This window comes from Canis aureus, chromosome 7 (genome assembly GCF_053574225.1).
Source record: "Canis aureus isolate CA01 chromosome 7, VMU_Caureus_v.1.0, whole genome shotgun sequence".
NCBI classification, from domain to species: domain Eukaryota; kingdom Metazoa; phylum Chordata; class Mammalia; order Carnivora; family Canidae; genus Canis; species Canis aureus.
Window position 1 is genome coordinate 2,219,136 of NC_135617.1, and position 17,860 is coordinate 2,236,995.

Consider the following 17,860-nt stretch of genomic DNA (forward strand, 5'->3'; position numbering starts at 1 on the left):
TTTCATCTTCAGCTCTTCACTGGACATCTGCTTCCCCCCAAACGGTCAGCATCTCTACAAAGGTGTGATTGATGAAACCCGTTGTGACTACTTCTTATACGGTTGTGAATAAAACAAGCTTAGGCTTTTAGTCTTTGGGGTTATTTTTTATTTAAGTAAACTCTATGCCGACGCGGTGCTCACAACACATGACCCCGGATGGGCTGCACTCTCCTCCAGCCGAACCGTCCAGGTGCCCCAAGGCTAGGCTTTTAAATTCAGTTAGTAACGTGATTTTTCATGGACTTCGAAAACAAATAAAATTAAAGTTCCTAACTCTTTGTTTTCACGGGCTAAGCAGTCCAGCATATGAAACTGAAAAAAATGCAGATATTAAAGGAGAGAATTGCAAATATGGGAGGAAACAGTGTTCAAGGGCACTAGAAAAAACTGAATAATGACTGGAAAACAAGGTGCTTACCCCAAGGAGTTTCTTAAGTTTATTTCCGACTATCAAACTTTTAAACATGGGAGTTTCTCGACAAAATCTGCTCCGATGTTTTGAAATCCCCAGGTCTGTGTGTTACCAACCGTCGGTAGAAGCTTTCGTGCTTTCTTCAAGGTCATACTCGTCTGTCACTCCTTCCTCAGGCTCCGCGTAGACCTCAAGTTCATTGTCTACTTTTTAAAAATGTGTCCCTCCTCGGTTTACCTGTCTCTCATTTCTCATGAAGATCCGTAGTTTTGTTTCGGTCACTAAGGAACCAGTGGAAAACGGCCTACTCGGTAGTGGCCCCTGGGTGCAGCGTCCTGGCCTGAGTGCCCGGTCGTCCCGGTTCGAGCCCAGGCCACGACCGGTGAGCGCACCCGCCTCGGGCCTCGCGTGTCCAAGTCTCGACCGCGGGAGAAGCCCGTTTGGCCACGGGACAAGCCACAGCAGAGCTGAGACCTCGGGGCGGGGTTTGCCAGGATGAGAAACAATAACCCGCAGCTGAGTGGATCGCCAGTTCCGGGATGGAGACGACGGAAAAGGAATAGAACACGTGGATGAGCGTGGCTTCTAGTTGGGAACGCTGATTAGAGGGAAACGGAAATCAGAAAAGGGATTGTCGTTGAATCCTATGTGCCGGGATGGTTCCTGTCCCGCGACCCCAGTACGTGAACGCGGGTTGTAGTAGAAGATCGGAGTTTACTTTTTAATTCAGGGTTGTTGGTGATTTTTGTGTTTTTGTTCTCTTTGTGTTTTTCTTTTTCTTTTTTAAGATTTTATTTATTTGTTCATGAGAGACCCAGAGAGAGAGAGAGAGAGAGAGAGACAGAGAGAGAGGCAGAGACCCAGGCAGAGGGAGAAGCAGGCTCCATGCAGGGAGCCCCATGTGGGACTCGATCCCGGGACCCCGGGGTCATGACCTGAACCAAAGGCAGATGCTCAACCACTGAGTCACCCAGGTGCCCTCCTCCTTCCTTTTCCAACCATGATCCCTTAGGACTTCACTGTTTCTGAGTCCTCTCGTTTAAAACTTCTTCACAAACCCTCTACCATCCCAGATCTTCTGCATTTTGTCTTTTAAAAGAAGACACAATTCTCCTAATCTTACCTTTCTACTTTTCTAGCCATAATTCCAGTTCTCTGTCATTGTCAACATTCTTACTGAGCATCACAGAAGCCCAAAGAACCCACCAGGCCCTAGTGGGACCTTCTCGGGAGCATGTTGAGGGGAGGGTATGGGGTGATTTGCGTGGACAGCCTGTACCATCTTCAACAAGCAGTGAGATAAAAAAAATAATAATAATCTGGGAATATTCATGTATTAACAGCTTTTCCCCAATAGCAAAAGACCTAGGAACAACCATAGGAGGGGCCTTTTAAACAAATCCACCATTTGCTTGGAAAAATAAGAATCATGTTGTGCTAATTCCATTTAAGTTCTAACATTCTTGCTGATGCTTGCCCTAAAACTCTCCCTGATGCCCAGTGAGTTATACCTCTGGGATGAACTTATCCAGCTCCTTGTAGAAATCTTCTCTAGTTCTCATACTTGCCATCATGGCCAAATATATTTTATCTGAGAGGTTGGAGAGGGGCAGGTTTTCATGTGTGCCTTAAGGTTTCCAGTGTGATTTGTCACATTAAAAAATGAAAGCTCGGTTAGGAAGGTTGCCCTTCTGTAGCAGGGGGTATCTCAGAAGAGGCTGGGTAAGAACCACAACATCTTGGCAGCGTACAAAAATAAGCACGTACGTAGCACACGGTTCTCTGGGTCATCTGGAGTTGGCGGACGTAGGCCGTGCTGCGCTGGTAGCTGTGATGATCTCTGCTGCTTGCTCATGGGGCTGGGAATCAGCCGGGGATTGGCCTGGGCTCTACTGGGGCAGCTTGGTTCTGTTCTGCACGTCTCCCGTCTTTCTCCCTGGGCAAGGTCCCACGACACTAGCAGAAGCACCGGAGAGCAGAGTCAATAGTGCCAGCATTGTTCAAGCCTTGGGTCTCTAATGTTTCATTGATCAAAACAAGACACATGACCAAACCCACAGGAGAGGAGGAGTAGAAAAGGAGTAGAAGACATTCTGTGTCCTTATCAGGAGAGATTACAAAGACACGTGGCAGGGCACATAGATGCTGGAAGAGGTGGGGAGTTGGTGACCTCGGTAAAGTCTACCGCAGTTGTTGACCTATTTTTCTTGAAAGTCATTCTATCAGAAGTGAAGTAGTGTTAGCTCTAGATGGAGGCCCCTTTCGTTCATTCAAATATGCGTTTGCCCATTGTTCATTTAACACATAATGCGCAGTTCTTTAGACAAGTACTGCGTAGTAGAAATACATTGTGAACCAATTTTCTAGTAGCCACCTTTAAAAAAGGTAAGAATATGGGACACCCGGGTGGCTCAGTGGTTGAGCGTCTACCTTTGGCTCAGGACGTGACCCCAGGGTCCCAGGATCGAGTCCCACATCGGGCTCCCTGCATGGAGCCTGCTTCTCCCTCTACTTGTGTCTCTGCCTCTCTCTCTGTGTCGCTCATGAATAAATAAACAAAAATCTTAAAAAAATAAAAATAAAAAGGTAAGAATAAACAGGCAAACATATATTCAATAATGTGTTTCAAATATATCCAATATTATCCAAATATGGATATGATAGTATTATCCAATATTATCCAATATTATTATTTTGGCATGTAATCAATGTTGAAGTTCTTAAGATATTTTATATTCTTTTCTTTTTCCACTGAATCTTTAAAATCCAGTGGGTACTTTTTACTTGAAGCACATCCCACTTTGGACTAGTCACATTTCAAGTACTAAAGCTGTAAGTGATAATAAAGCTACAGACTATATGTTGACCTTGGTGCTGATGGATGTTACAATCTAGAAAGGAGAATTAATCTAGATTATTTAGTCATTTTATGTCCTTCTGAGAAGTACACATTTTTAACTGACTTTTTTGGGAAAATGACTATGTGTATACCCCTTGGATGTGGTCATGCCACGATGTGGCAATTCTTTCCTTATTGCAGCAGTTCTCTATTTCACATGCCCATATGATCTCCCTAGCCTCGTTTAGTCGGAGACATCTTAACACGCCTTCTCAAAATCGCCTATGCAGAGCCATCACTGCACTTTGAAGTCTGGCCAAAAAAAAAGAAAAAAAAAATTGTGGCATTTTGCAAAATCAATATAGTGAAGGGATATTACCTGAGATCTTATTACTAGGTGGATAAATTTCCACATTATGACTTTACCTGATAAGACCTGAGAATCCTTCATGATAGAAAAGTTGAATGGAAAAGTTATCTTTCTTGGAGGATATCTGCTTTAAAAAAATTAATAAAAAAAAGAAACCCTGGATGGTTGTAGAGAGAATGTATAATAAAAGTAGATAAGAAGGAAAATATTGCTTCAGAGGTAGTACAAGAAATAACAGAGGCAAAGCATGGAGAAAATGAGAAGAAAAAAAAGGGAAACATTAACAATGTTTATCTGTTCTTGACCCGATTAAGCATATAACTGCCTAAAAGAACATTTTGACTTTTCCACACTAAACTGTCCAAGCAAGATTTCTCAAAATGGGTGATTTTTAGAAAGCAGTTATTGTCTTTGGAGGTTAGAGATACAGGGCCTGGCAAGAATAGGGAGATCAGATATTTTCCTTGTCGTCTAAAACAATCTGGTGTTGCTTTAAATATTTAGGCATAGCTTAAAGAACTGAGAGAGGTCTCTCTTAAAGGCCGTGAGGCACCTCGTGATGTCTTTTCTGTTTTTTAATCCACCTCTGCTTAGTACATGTCTCTTCGGTGGTGATGCATGGCTTTGATTGTCTAATCCACTGATATCAAAACCAGTCGGGCAGATGCCCTCACTCTCCTCTGTTACTCTGGCAACACGGCAGGTCCGGGGACGGTGCTGGAGCGATGCTCTAGGGCGTTCCAGGCCACCTTTGGCTTCCGTCGTGATGTGACCCCTACTTGCATCCAAAGAGCCAACGTCGTAGGTAGTTTGGGGTGACGCCGCATGGAGAACAGCGCACTGGATTTTAAGCTCTGAGATGCTCTTTTCATAAGATATTACTGAAAACTACAGTATGGTCTGTGTTTTCATACCAGACACTTTAGAAAATGACTATAATTACATAGAGAAGGGAGTCCAGATTACATGGTGGGCTTTTTTTTTTTTTTTTTACACTTTAAATTACAAAAATATATTTGTGAGTCTACTCCCATTTTTCAGGAAGCATTTAAATCAGAACAACAACATTGTCTTATGTTTAGTGACAAAGGATGATTTCAATAATTCCAAGAACTATTTTCCACCACCAGTGAACGTCTACCAGATATATCCTCTTCCCAATCACCCCCACACCTGACATTCTTTGCTTTTAACATTGAAATATTTTGGGTCCTTTCCTCTCATTGAGACATTCTCAGATGGGAATTAAAAATAAATTGAAAAGAGCCAAGCTTAGCAAACTTTGATGACAAATTAGTGATTTATGAATTTGGGGGTTAATGAATGAAAAAAAAAAAAAAGGCAGCCGTAAGGAGTTGTACACCATGAGGTGGAAAGCTTGTCCTCCCCCAGGTCGGGAAGCGTGCAGGGCTTTGATTAGAGTGAAAGACTAGGAAGCCACTAATTCAAGCACAGGGAATGGAGGAAGTTCCACTGGGCAGCTCCCAACGTCACTTTAGTAAAGAGTTAAAAAAAAAAAATGAGTGGGAAATATCAGAGAGGGAGACAGCACATGAGAGACTCCTAACTCTGGGAAACGAACTGGGGGGGGGTGGAACGGGAGGTGGGCGGGGGGTGGGGGTGACTGGGTGACGGGCACTGAGGGGGGCACTTGACGGGATGAGCACTGGGTGATATTCTATATGTTGGCAAATTGAACACCAATAAAAAATAAATTTATTAAAAGGAAAGAGTTGCTGGTGGCATGGGGAGTAAGGAAGATGCCTGTCTGTGTGTAAAAGCTTGAGAATTGACTGGAAACCATTCAAAGAAGCCAATGAACAAGGTTGTGCACTTGCAGATCATCTGAGAATCTTTATATCCTCGGGGCTTTGGCAAAGGCGCCCCCGAACTATTGGGTGGACAAGTGCCTGCTGTCTACCTAAGTCAGTTTTAGTGACTATGGTTTTACTTTTTTTTTTCTGCATATTAAACCCCTACACCGGGATCCCTGGGTGGCGCAGTGGTTTAGGGCCTGCCTTTGACCCAGGGCGCGATCCTGGAGACCCGGGATCGAATCCCACGTCAGGCTCCCGGTGCATGGAGCCTGCTTCTCTCTCTGCCTGTGTCTCTGCCTCTCTCTCTGTGTCTATCATGAATAAATAAATAAAATCTTTAAAAAAAAATAAATAAATAAACCCCTACACCCAGAAAGGAGGCTCTAAGAATAGGACAGCCTCTCAGGTACGACCGTCAGTAGTCTGTCCCCGCTGTCATTTCTCAAAGACACGGAGGAGTCCCACCAGCTGCCGAAGTAGAGGCCAGGGCCGGGTGTAGGGGGCAAACCAGCCGTGGTTCTCCTCTCCTGGTTTCAGACCCTAACTCCAGCTTCGTGCCTGTGGCCTGAGAAGCGCAGACGAGCGGAGCTGGAGCTGTGATCCAGCTGCCCTATTACTTCCCCCGTAGGCCCCTCTCCCTGATGAGACCCGGTGCCCGTTCTAAGACTAGGGTCGGAGACGTTCTCGATCTTTTAGCAGCGGCGAGCCGTTAGCGTTTTCCAGAAGGTCTCCATTTAGGACATGGGGGAGTTTGACTCATCCAGTAAACCATCATCAAGCATCCTCTTCCTTGGAATAGATTTGTCTCCTGTAATGAGACCGATCCTCAGTGTTTCTGTAGCAGTGAACTTTGTTTCCTCTGTCATGATTATCCTTTCGTAGTTGCTAAGATATGCTCAAAGTAGAAGAATTATAAAAAGCTTGGGATTCTAAAAGTCTATGTATAATCCTATATGTATGTGGATTCTGTGATAAGCAGGTACAGTATTAGAAAGTTTATTTTCTGACAGCACTTGTGTTTTGTGTCTCTACTTCTCTTTCCTATAACTACCCTCCTTGTTAATTAGTATTTTATCTGATTTGCATGCAGGGTGTTAGTTGAAAATCTAGAGCAACCCCTCGTTTGGTCAGATTTCTTTCCATGTGGATAGACAAAATAAAAACCTTTGGGTAGGGACGCCCGGGTGGCTCAGTGGTTGAGCGTCTCCATGGGGCTCAGAGCGTGACCCTGGAGACCCGGGATCGAGTCCCACGTCGGGCTCCCTGCATGGAGCCTGCTTCTCCCTCTGCCTGTGTCTCTGCCTCTCTTTGTGTCTCTCAGGAATAAATAAATACGTAAAATCTTAAAAAGAAAAGAACCCTTTGGGTAGGAACTATGTATCTCAGGCCATCAGAGCCTGAATTAGAAGCCACATGATCTAGCCCCATTTCAGAGCAATTTCCGTAACAATCCAGCACTAATATCTTGTTTAGTTTGGACTTGTTTGAACTTTCCCTTGAGAACATTAACGGGAGGAATCATGCTTCTTAGTTTTTTTTTTCTTTTTCATCAACTACACTTGAGAAAAAAAAAAAAAAAAACCCACCGTGCTGTGCAGTAGCATAAATCAACACATGAATTTCCTACATTTCTCAATGTCACCGACCTTGCCTTCCACCCCAAATAAGCCAGTCTTTGATTGTTGTGAGGAATTTTCAGAACACATTTATAACTTTCATTTTTCACAGGCCGGAAGACATCTCAAATCGTTTCAGCGCAGGTAGACCCATTTTTAAATGCATCATATAAAGTAGACGTAATTCACTTCCTAAGGAACACCCCAAGAAAACAGCCCTGGTAACATGGCTCACAGTTAGCAGTGTTAAGAGAGAGATAGTCAAACATTTTCCTGTTCTTTGACATCTATCTTTTCTGTATGGATATATCTGTTGAGCCCATCAAAGTCTAAAATATTTCAATTCAGCATAAAATCGCAGCACCAATTGTTGCGTGGCATCTATTTTATCTTGCGGAGAGATGGAAAAGCATATCTGACTGCATCGTGCCTCTGCTCAGAGGTAATGCAAATCTCCTGTCTTGCCAGTTCCAGAAATAAATGAAAATGATAGTAGATAAAGGCTGGAGACATTTTTCTCTTTTGCACTCATGCAAAATCTCATGTGCAGCGATCATCATCATGCATCCAGCATCTGCCGTAAGCCAGACAGTCTACGGGGGCCGAAGAATGTTGACGGCATAGTCCGTGCCCTCAACTCTTATTAATGAGCACAGATAAATCAACAATTACAGCTTAAAGTAGGAGGGAGTGAAGAATAAACACTGGACTGAGGAAGCACTTGTAAGTACAAAGGTGCCCCACACATGATGAGCAGAGCAGGTGCGGTCACACTAGTCTCAACCTCTTGTCGGTCTCCGGTATCGGACTGAACATGCGCGTCTCTAAGGATCTTTTGTGAATCGTGTAGGATTTGTAGCAACCGTCACTGTAGTGCGAGGAACTCAAGAATAGCAGGTTTGTTTTTTTTTTTTTTTTAATGATCCCTTTTTTTTAGAGGACGTGGAAAAAAAATGCCCTTGCAGAACCACAGAGTAAAGACCAGTGTGTTAGGAAGAGCAGGACAGATGGCAGCGTGTCGCGGGGCCCTGATGCGCTTGTGGCCGTCCCCACACTCCTCCGGAGCTGAGGTCCTGCAGGACCAGCCTGGGAGCCAGACTCGGGGGGATGCCTTCCTTCTGGCCAGACTTCCAAGGGCCTGAGCTACCTGAGCCAGGAGGCCGATGCACCGCTGCGGCCCCTCCGCTACTCTGTCCAGCATAGGGGCGTCCTCCCCCCAGGCCGTCGCGGGGGCCCGGCCGCTAGACGTGGGCGGTCACGAGCGATGTGCCTCTCGGGCCCCAGGCGATCTGAGGACTCTTCTAAGTAAATGACGTCTGCGGCTACAGGGAGATCGGAACGTGACCTCCGGGTCAGCCCTGGCAACCTCTGGCTCCTGCTTTCTCTCCTTTACTCTCAAAGCTAGTGGGGCCCCGACCGTGTTCCGCGGAATTCTGGGACGCTGTGTGCCAGTTGTTTTACGGGAGACGGATCTTCTCAAAAAGAAAACATTTTAACTACGGTCATCCAGCCATCCTCTCCCCAGTGTAATATAATTTTAGCTTCTCTAATCACATCCCACTCCTGCCTCCTTATGATGATGTTATTTCCAGATCTCCTTGATGGAGGATTGGGAGGGAGTCCCCAAAGTCTTGAGTCCCTCTTCCTGAGAACAGCACAGAAGTTGGAGCATCTCGGGGTAACCACGGCCGTCTTGTTCGAGGCTTTTACTTGTTTAATTTTCATTGCTGTTCTAGGGTGTTCCAATCTTCGAGCTAGAGGTAGGCCAATAAAACTTCTTGGATTTTTATGCAAGATGGAGAGGAAAGCCTACACAAAGTACACATAAACGGGCAGGCGCGGTTTGGTTGTTTTTTTTTTTTTTTTAGCAGCACTCTAATAAACATCTTTATTCCATGCGTTTTTTAAAATTATATGACAGCACTATAGAGAGACAATGACATCCGTTGGCAGTCTCGTACTCTGAACAGAACTGATTTTTAAAGAAATACAAAAGGCTCGTACTCTAATCTTAGAACATGTATCCATTTTCATGCAAAAGGACAAATCTAATCTCGTCAGTCAATAAAGAAATTAACAAATAAAATGGAAATGTTTCACAAGTGAACTCCTTTGCAGTTGAAAATCATTTTCCCTCATCCAGCAAAGAGGCCTGTGTGAAGAGGAAGAGCTTAAGAATCTGTCCCTCCATCATGTAGTTAAGCTTATCTTTTATTTATTAAAGAGCAAAATGAACAGTGCCACCTCAGCCTGTCCCTTGGAACTTAGGGGGAAAAAAGAATATGAAAGAAAGAAAAAAAAAAAAGAAAGAAAGAAAGAAATCATGTCTATATCCTGGTACAATTTCTTATTTTGCTTGAAGAGCAGTTAACTATTAAATCATGAATCACTGGTTTCCTAAAATATCTTTTAATACCGTAGGGAAAAATTGTACAATACCCTGCTCCCTTATTTTTAGGACAACTATTTGTAGTCATTCTCAAAATGCGTTTCTTGAACAAACTTTCCTTTTTTAAAAAATTTCTTGCCGTTTTTTTTTTTCTTCTTAATTTTTACAAACTCCGTAACAGATTCAATACCCTGAGAAAACTAGAAGATATTTATAACTGAACAACAGGCCTATAGAAACCCAAAGGCAATTATCTCGTGTATAAATATCCCTTGGGCAAACTTCAACTAATTTTTCAGAAACAGAAGGTTAAGCCTACTCGAGAGTTTTTTCAGGCAGAGCATTTGCATTGTCTACTTCTGCATTTCTTGGCCTTTCCTCCTTCTAGATCTTCTCAATCCTGATTCTGTTTATCATTCCCCAACCTGGACAACATTATCTGGCCACAGCTAATAGTCCGAAGCCTTTGACGAGCATGGACCCCTGTGTCCTCCTGTTTGTTGCTTTCGGGTTGCTCATGTGTGTTCTCGCTGCAGGCTCCCCTCAGACATATTTCTCTTATTTTAGATAATATCAGTTTATGGCGTAGGCTAAAATTTCATACCTACCTTTGAATCTCAGAAATTCTTTTTGTCCTTTCGGGTAAATATCCAATAACTAACAATTAATGTATACTTGGGGTAACTATTTTCCAAAATCAGTCTCTACCCAAAAAGACTTCAGCTGTTAGTTATTTTAAAGTATTGGAGTTTTGCTTACGTTTTTCAAAGGTAAAGATTTCTAAAGAAAAATATAAAATATCCAGAAAAAATGACAGTGAAAATTACAAACATGATGTTTGAGTGCTTGTCCACATAACTCAGGGCTGACGTGACGCTTTTCCATGAGATGCAGAAGATCAGCTCCTTTTTAATTAATCTGTGAAAATGCCTTAGAATTGTGATCAGAAACAAGTTTTCTATTTTTTTTACTTCCATTGTTTGCACTTAATAAATTTCCCCTTATTCATTTTTGACCTTCTAGACAGGTGATAACTATCCATTGTGTGAGAGAATGAACTTCAACCTTTTAAAAAGGAAATCAGAGTAGAAATATCAACAGCAAAATAATTGAATACCTGCTGAACCCCTCTTACTCACATAGCATTCTGCTATAGGTTACAGAGAAATATGACACTTCTTTATTGTCAATGTACTTATAAGTAACACAGAAAATAAAATATATAAGAAAAAATAACATAGTGTGGCTCACGGTTCAAGAGATATTGTGAGGCAGCTGTTCATTCAACAAATATTTACTGGGTGCCTACTAGGTGCTAAACACTCTGCTGAATGTTGGGTTTTTAAAACATGAGGCTATTTTTTTTTTAAGATTTTATTTATTTATTCGTGAGAGACCCAGAGAGAGAGAGAGAGGCAGAGACACAAGCAGAGGGAGAAGCAGGATACCTGCGGGGAGCCCGATGTGGGACTCGATCCTGGGATCCTGGGATCCTGGGATCCTGGGACTCCAGGATCACGCCCTGGGCCGAAGGCAGATGCTAAACCACTGAGCCACCCGGGGATCCCCAACATGAGTCTATTTAAAAACAGAAATGGTCACTGCCGCCTGGGGAGATGAGGTTGGAGCGTCAGGCAGGGTTGCGTGATATGAGGCCTTGTTCTTTTCCCTAAAAACAGTGGGAAGCCATTGAAGGTTTTTAAAGAAGGGATTGATGTGATCCACTGTGTGTTTTTAAAGGGTCATTCAAAATGCCACGAAGAGAAAATATTGGAGGGAAACAAAATGTGGGATAGGAGACAGAAAAACATCTAATAAGCAGCATTCCAGGCAACAGACAAGGTGGTGGTGATGGTACTGGAGCAGGAGAGGGATTACAGAGAGGATATAGAAAGAAGGTAGACAAAGTAGAGAGGCTTTACAATTATTTAGGAAATAAAATCAAAAGGGCTTGACGATCAGATACTGGGGCCGAAGGAGAAAAGATCAAATCTAGTCTGATTCCTTTTTAAAATGTCGATGATCTTGTTTTTTTTTTGTCTTCTCCAACTGATGTTGATGGTGCTGTTTAAAAAAAAAAAAGGAAGCTAGAGGAAAACTGTACTTAAGAGGAAGGTTTTTATGAGTTTGGTTATGGACAGATTCAGGTTGTAGAGCCTTTAAGACATCCAAGTGGAGACGGGATATATTCAGTTAGAAATAAAAGCCTGGAGATAAGAAATTGTTAAACTAAAAATTTGGAAGTCATGATGAAATGATAGCTTATTATTACATTATTATATAATTGTTCTACAATAATGTATATTATTAGTATATACAATGAAAAGTAAAGTTTTTTTGTTTTTTGTTTTTTTAGTAAAGTGGTTTAAATTTTAAATTAGGATTCTCTCACTATGAATTAGAAGAATCTGGGAATGTATCATGAAGGAAGAGGGCTTGATCTTTTTAAAGAAGAGAGAAGTAGAAATGAATGAAACGGCAGACACACAAACACGTAAATGCATTGGAAAGGTCTTTTTGGTTGCAGGTAACAGAGGATACCAACCAGATTGGAATAATAATAATAATAATAATAATAATAATAATAATAATAATAGGGGATCCCTGGGTGGCGCAGCAGTTTGGTGCCTGCCTTTGGCCCAGGGCGCGATCCTGGAGATCCGGGATCGAATCCTACGTCAGGCTCCCGGTGCATGGAGCCTGCTTCTCCCTCTGCCTGTGTCTCTGCCTCTCTCTCTGTGACTATCATAAATAAATAAATAAATAATAATAATAATAATAATAATAATAAGTTTATAAATGCACACACAACTGATACGTTCAGGGTAGTCCACCTAAAAGCAAAACTCTGCCCAGAGATGACACAACAACCTGTCAGGCCCAGCTCCTCTTTTTCTATTTCTCACCTCTTTCCTTGGTGTTGACTTAAGTTCAGCAAGTTCTCCCATGATCCCAGGGTGCTTGCCAGTAGTTCTAAATGTTTTTTTTTTTTTTTTTTAGTAGTTCTAAATGTTAAGGACCTTGGGCTTAATCCCGTTGACCAAAAAGGAGCTCTTGTATTTTGAACAGAAAAAGGATCTAAGGAAATGTTTTAAGAAGCTAAATCCTTAGGATGGGTTAATTATTAAAAAAAAAAAAAAAAAGCTAAATCTTAAAGCACTTGTAGGACATAGAATGTTTAAGAAAAAAAGAAAAAGAAAAAGAAAAAAGAAAAAGAATCTGTTAAGGGGCCTATAGCAATAGTTTAGGAAAGAGATAGTTAAAGCTCAGACTATGATTAAGAAATGTTGATGAAGGGCACCTGGGTGGCTCAGGGGTTGAGCGTCTGCCTTGGGCCCAGGGCGTGACCCCAGGGTCCCGGGATCGAGTCCCACGTCGAGCTCCCTGCATGGAGCCTGCTTCTCCCTCTGCCTGTGTCTCTGCCCCTCCCTGTGTCTCTCATGAATAAATAAATACAATCTTAAAAAAAAAAAAAAAAGAAGAAATGCTGATGAAGAGAAGATAGTAATGAAGTGATGGATGGAACAGTATTTCAAACAAAGAATCCACAGGACATCACAAGATAGTGAGAATGAATTTTACAAATCGAATTTCAGACTCTTCCACCGAGAGTTCAGCTGATGTGATAGCTTTGGCCCTGAAGCCAAGACGGGATTCTTTTTTTTTAACCATGATACTGGGCCCTCTTCTTCCAAACCTGGCTCTAGAGGAGAGTTTCCATTTCATCTTATTCTAATGAATTACCGTTACCCTGTGATCCAATATTCCCCACGTGTACAGCTTTCCTCAAGTGAAAAGGGAGGCAAGTCCCCACCTCTGTCATCATGACGGCTGTCCCGGCCGGACTCCACGGAGTGAGAACTTGCAGCTAATAACGTAGAAAGGCAGCTAGCACTACGGTCATAGCAATGGCACTTACTTTTTAACAAATGTTGTTTTCAATGCTCTGTCAACCTGCAATGACTCTGTTAGCAAGCAGCAGAAAACCCGGTAGTTCAGACAAGCAGAATTCCAGCAGCAGCAGCAGCCAAGTAGTGTTGAGTCAGCTGCTCTTTAACAGACGACCTGTATCTTTGTGTTTCTCCAGAACATCATTGTGCTTTACATTACGGTGACAAGATGACTCTCTCCTTGCAAATACCACATCCTGGTGCAGGGCAAGCAGTTGTGTGGAATAGAGAAGGGGGACAGGAATCGTCTCCTCAATGAAGCACATGTTTGCCTTCATTTTTTGCCCGGCATGGGCCAGAATGGAATCATGCAAGCATTCTTAGCAGCAGGGGGACTGGGAAAGTAAATTTGGTTTATTTGGTTTGATTTTCTGTTCTGCATTTGTGAGGCTTAGCAAGAGGGAGAGAGTTGGGAGTGGGTTTTGGGTGCTCAGTCCTTAAAGTCTTCCATGAAAAACTATTGTTTTCCAGTGCACTCTGTGCTGACGTCTATATTACGCTCTTGTCACTTTGTATTTGATGTTGTATTAATCTGTATATGTTGCTTTTTCTACCCTTGAGGAGAATATTTGCATTTGTCAATTACCAGTTTTAAAAATAGATGTTTCAGTCTCTTTTTTCCATTAGCCACTAGCAATGTCTGCTTAACTCATTCAGCAAAGTGCTAGAATTTTGGTTTCCCCGAGGAGGCAACACATATTGATGAGAAAGGATATTATTTTTGTTTATGTCTAATTATCCTGGCAAGCATTACCCAAGTGAAAGAAAATATAGCAAACGTTCCAGATGATTCCACTGGGATTTTGTAAAAGTATCACATTTTGTCTTTTATGGGGTGTGATAGAGGCTCGTGGAGGGATGTATTTCCAAGAGAGCTAATCAACCTTGACTTAGAAAGAAATTCAGCACCAAAATCTGGCATCTGCATATCAAAAATAAAATTAGTAATACCACTTGATGCAATGTTTAGAAGAAATAGTCAATTAAAGCCATATGAATTCAACCAGAATCCTCTGCAGGCAGCAGCATCATGCAATCCTGCCTTCACAATGACATGAAATTTTAAATGACAACTGTGCTAAATCAGAGAGCAGCAAACCCAGGCCAAGTTTAAATTTAGTAACACTGCCAGTTTACTGAAAATAACCTTCTCCGTAGCAGATTCTCTGTGAATTTCAGGTGACCGACTACTTGTTTTTCTGTTCTGCTCAGAGATAATCAGGTACCCAGAGGCTCCAGCAGTCGTGTCTTCCCTTCTCGATGGTGTTTCTGATGTCTGCTTCAGGAGTCTCCTTGGCCAGACTTGAGATACGTGGATATTAGAGAAGCCACTGCATATATTCGTCTTGAAAACTTCCATCATAGAGGCTCAGAACTTTCTGAAGAAGCCTGAGGATTTGAAGGTAAGTGAGTTTGGGAGGTAACGCACATTGCTGTGTACCCTAGCTTACATCTAAAGTGAGTATTTAATATATTTAGCAATATGTGCCAAAGTAGAAGCAGTTGCTGAATATGAGGAACACAGCCGTCTATGTACAGTTCTACAGCCAAAAGGGAAAAATAAAATGCAAACTTGAAAAGTTGTTGTACGTCACGTCGGTGTAAGTACACGCAAGGTGCAGTGGTACTCTTGATAACTGAGGCTCAGTTTCACGCACACACACGAAAATCGTGACCATCACAGCGGTTCTCAAATTATAACGTGCGTGAGACTCACATGGAGGAGGAAAGGGTCTGTAAAATTCTCTTAATTCCTGGGCACATTTCACAGAGGGTTAGAATCCCTGCATCTCGGATGTGACCCAGCAATCTGCATTTTTATTTCCTCACCCCTAGCTGCTCCTGATGGAGGTGGGTCTTGGGCCTTTGAGAAACGCTGAAGCTGGCATTCAAAACAATACACTTCTAATTTTCAAACTTTATATTAAATGGGATTTTCTGTTGTTTGTTTCCTTCAGCTACAAGAATAAATAAGGAGGCACGTTTAGCAGCGAGGTGCTAAATTAGTGCTCCTTTTTTGACCCCCTCCCCAAGTTGAATTGTTAGTTCTCTTCGATACTCCTTTTTCAAGTTCAGTATGATGGACTAAATCCAGGGGTCCCTGTCTTGCTTTCAGAGTGAATATGCACTCATCGCTGTCTTTAGCTGGTTCTCTTTTCTCTGTAATGTTTTAATTTATTCAGATGTTTATGCTTATTGGATGAATTCTAAGAACTATCTAAGAAGATAGAAATAATGAGTTATTCCCAGGGTCGGCTAAGCATTTCTTCATTTTTGAAGGTTTTTGGTTTTTTTTTTTTTCTCTTCATTTGGAAAACTCAGGGTTAGGTTTTCAAAAGAACAGATCTGCTTAACACATCATTAGCTACTCATTGTCCTTTGCGGATAAAAACTTCTAAATCATGTGATATCTTTATAACAGGTTGCACGTACATTTATTGAATATCCCTTTATTTCTTTATCTCATTTAGCAATTTCATCTTTATTATGTGCAATTTTAAGTTTATGAAAAGTTTGCTTTTTTTGCTCCAGGGATGAAAGTGATTAGTAGAGGCATATTCACACTGAAATTGTGATGGTTCTTTAAAGGTACAACATGATACTATTTCATAGTGAAGAGCGAAGTTCTTAATTAAAAGCCTTTGAATTTCAGGCTTATAGATGTTTTTTCTCAGTCAGCCTTGTGTGCACATGTTCATATTCTAAGGAGTTTCTTGTCAATAAAATATCAAATGGCAAAAATAAACCCTTAATCAAAAGGAAAAAAGAGTATATCCCCATGGCGGCAATTAGCTACACATATTAGTTATTCGTATTACACAGAGAAAACGAATATAGATATGCATGAAAGAAGATAGCACTTTTTCCAAGTAATCTAAAGATTTACAGAATTAGATTAACTATAATAATGAATTTTCAGATGCATTTGTTGTCAGTATTATTCTCAATAGGCCATGCTCTCACTGCCACAGCTGATGATAAAATCCTAAAATTTGTAGTACCCAAATGATAAAATCCTCAAATAGATACTATACAAGTTTATGGTTCAAAGACATTCTCAAGGAAGACTTAATATAGCTTTTGGTGCAAATCTTCTGTAATATTTTTATTTCAGAGAAACATAAAAACTACTCCTCTGCTTTTTCTTATTTTTCTTTTCCTATTTCCTCTGCAGAGGAGCAGGTGGAGAGAAAATGAAATAGTGTCCTCAAGTGGGTCACGTTCATTATCACTGGCATATTTGTCTTAAGTTGTGACTCCCTAAAGAAAACTTACCGTGTAGTTTCAGGGAACCTGAGTGAGATAGCCTCCACACTCAGGAAGCAAAATACACAACAAAAGAATAAATTACATAAACTTTATTAAAGCACAGAAGAATGAAGTTTTAGAGCAGAAGATGAACCATTAAGATCTCCTAGTCTGGTCCCTTCATATATAATGGCATTTTTTTCTCTCCCAAACTTGCTGTATAAAAGGCTAATACAAAGAGCAGTCAACATCAGTCTGGCGAGGTGTGACTTTTTGAAAAGAGAAACTAAGCAGATGTTTTTCAATAATGATTTCTTGGGTGAGGCAGTGTAGGAGGAAATTTTCATCCAAGATGAAAGTTGAGGAAGTGAAGAGAATACCTGAGCACTTATGAATGTAATTGAAATTAAAACCATTACTTATTTTAGTTATCAGTAAATAACCTTTCATGTCATTAATCTAAAAATGAAAACAGACCAATTTAGGTCTACTTCAGGTTTGGTCAGCTTTATATGGAAATCTGATCTTGAAGGAGAAAAAAGAGCTAAAGGTCAGATACAGCTTTAGAACAGTAGAGCCATCTGGGATCATTTTGTACAGGAGAAAGGAGATTTAACTGTGTAAGAGTCTCTGGAGAGTGGGAGTGTTCTTATGAAACTGTATAATAATGATATTTGTGAGATACCCAAAAAGATGAAAATGTGTTTATTATTCTTAATTTAAGAAGGTGGAAAGTCACTAAAATTTATGTAGTAAAAGTATAATTATTAATGTGAGTGAAATGCCCATTATACACTGAACATGAAAACAACAAGTGGGATCCCCAGGTGGCTTAGTGGTTGAGCGCCTGCCTTCCGCCCAGGGCATGATCCTGGAGTCCCGGGATTGAGTCCCACGTCGGGCTCCCTACATGGAGCCTGCTTCTCCCTCTGCCTGTGTCTCTGCCTCTCTCTGTGTATCTCTCATGAATAAATAAATGAAATCTTAAAAAAAAAAAAAAGGAAAGAAAAGAAAACAAGTTACAGAGCATATTAGGATGTGGTCCTATTTTTATTAAAAAGACAACAGGTGAGTAGGAAGAAAGTTGAAATGATATGCATCAAAATACAATTAATGGTCATGTTCCACTGATAAATTATGGTTATTATTGCTTCTCGGGGTATGTAAAACTTTTTC

At 41.3% G+C, this 17,860-nt stretch overlaps 1 protein-coding gene across 7 annotated transcripts in view; it reads left to right on the plus strand.

Annotated features, from left to right (window-relative positions):
* Positions 1-17,860, plus strand: part of HS3ST5 (heparan sulfate-glucosamine 3-sulfotransferase 5) — a 254,478-nt gene that overhangs the window by 85,572 nt on the left and 151,046 nt on the right. For 6 of the 7 annotated variants that reach the window (XM_077902704.1, XM_077902703.1, XM_077902702.1 and 3 more), the window contains one exon: positions 14,648-14,838. The gene's annotated coding sequence lies outside the window, so the exon portion shown is untranslated. Of the gene's footprint in view, positions 1-1,689; positions 1,749-14,647; positions 14,839-17,860 lie in introns of those variants that run through there. The other variant, XM_077902707.1, reaches the window with a different exon arrangement.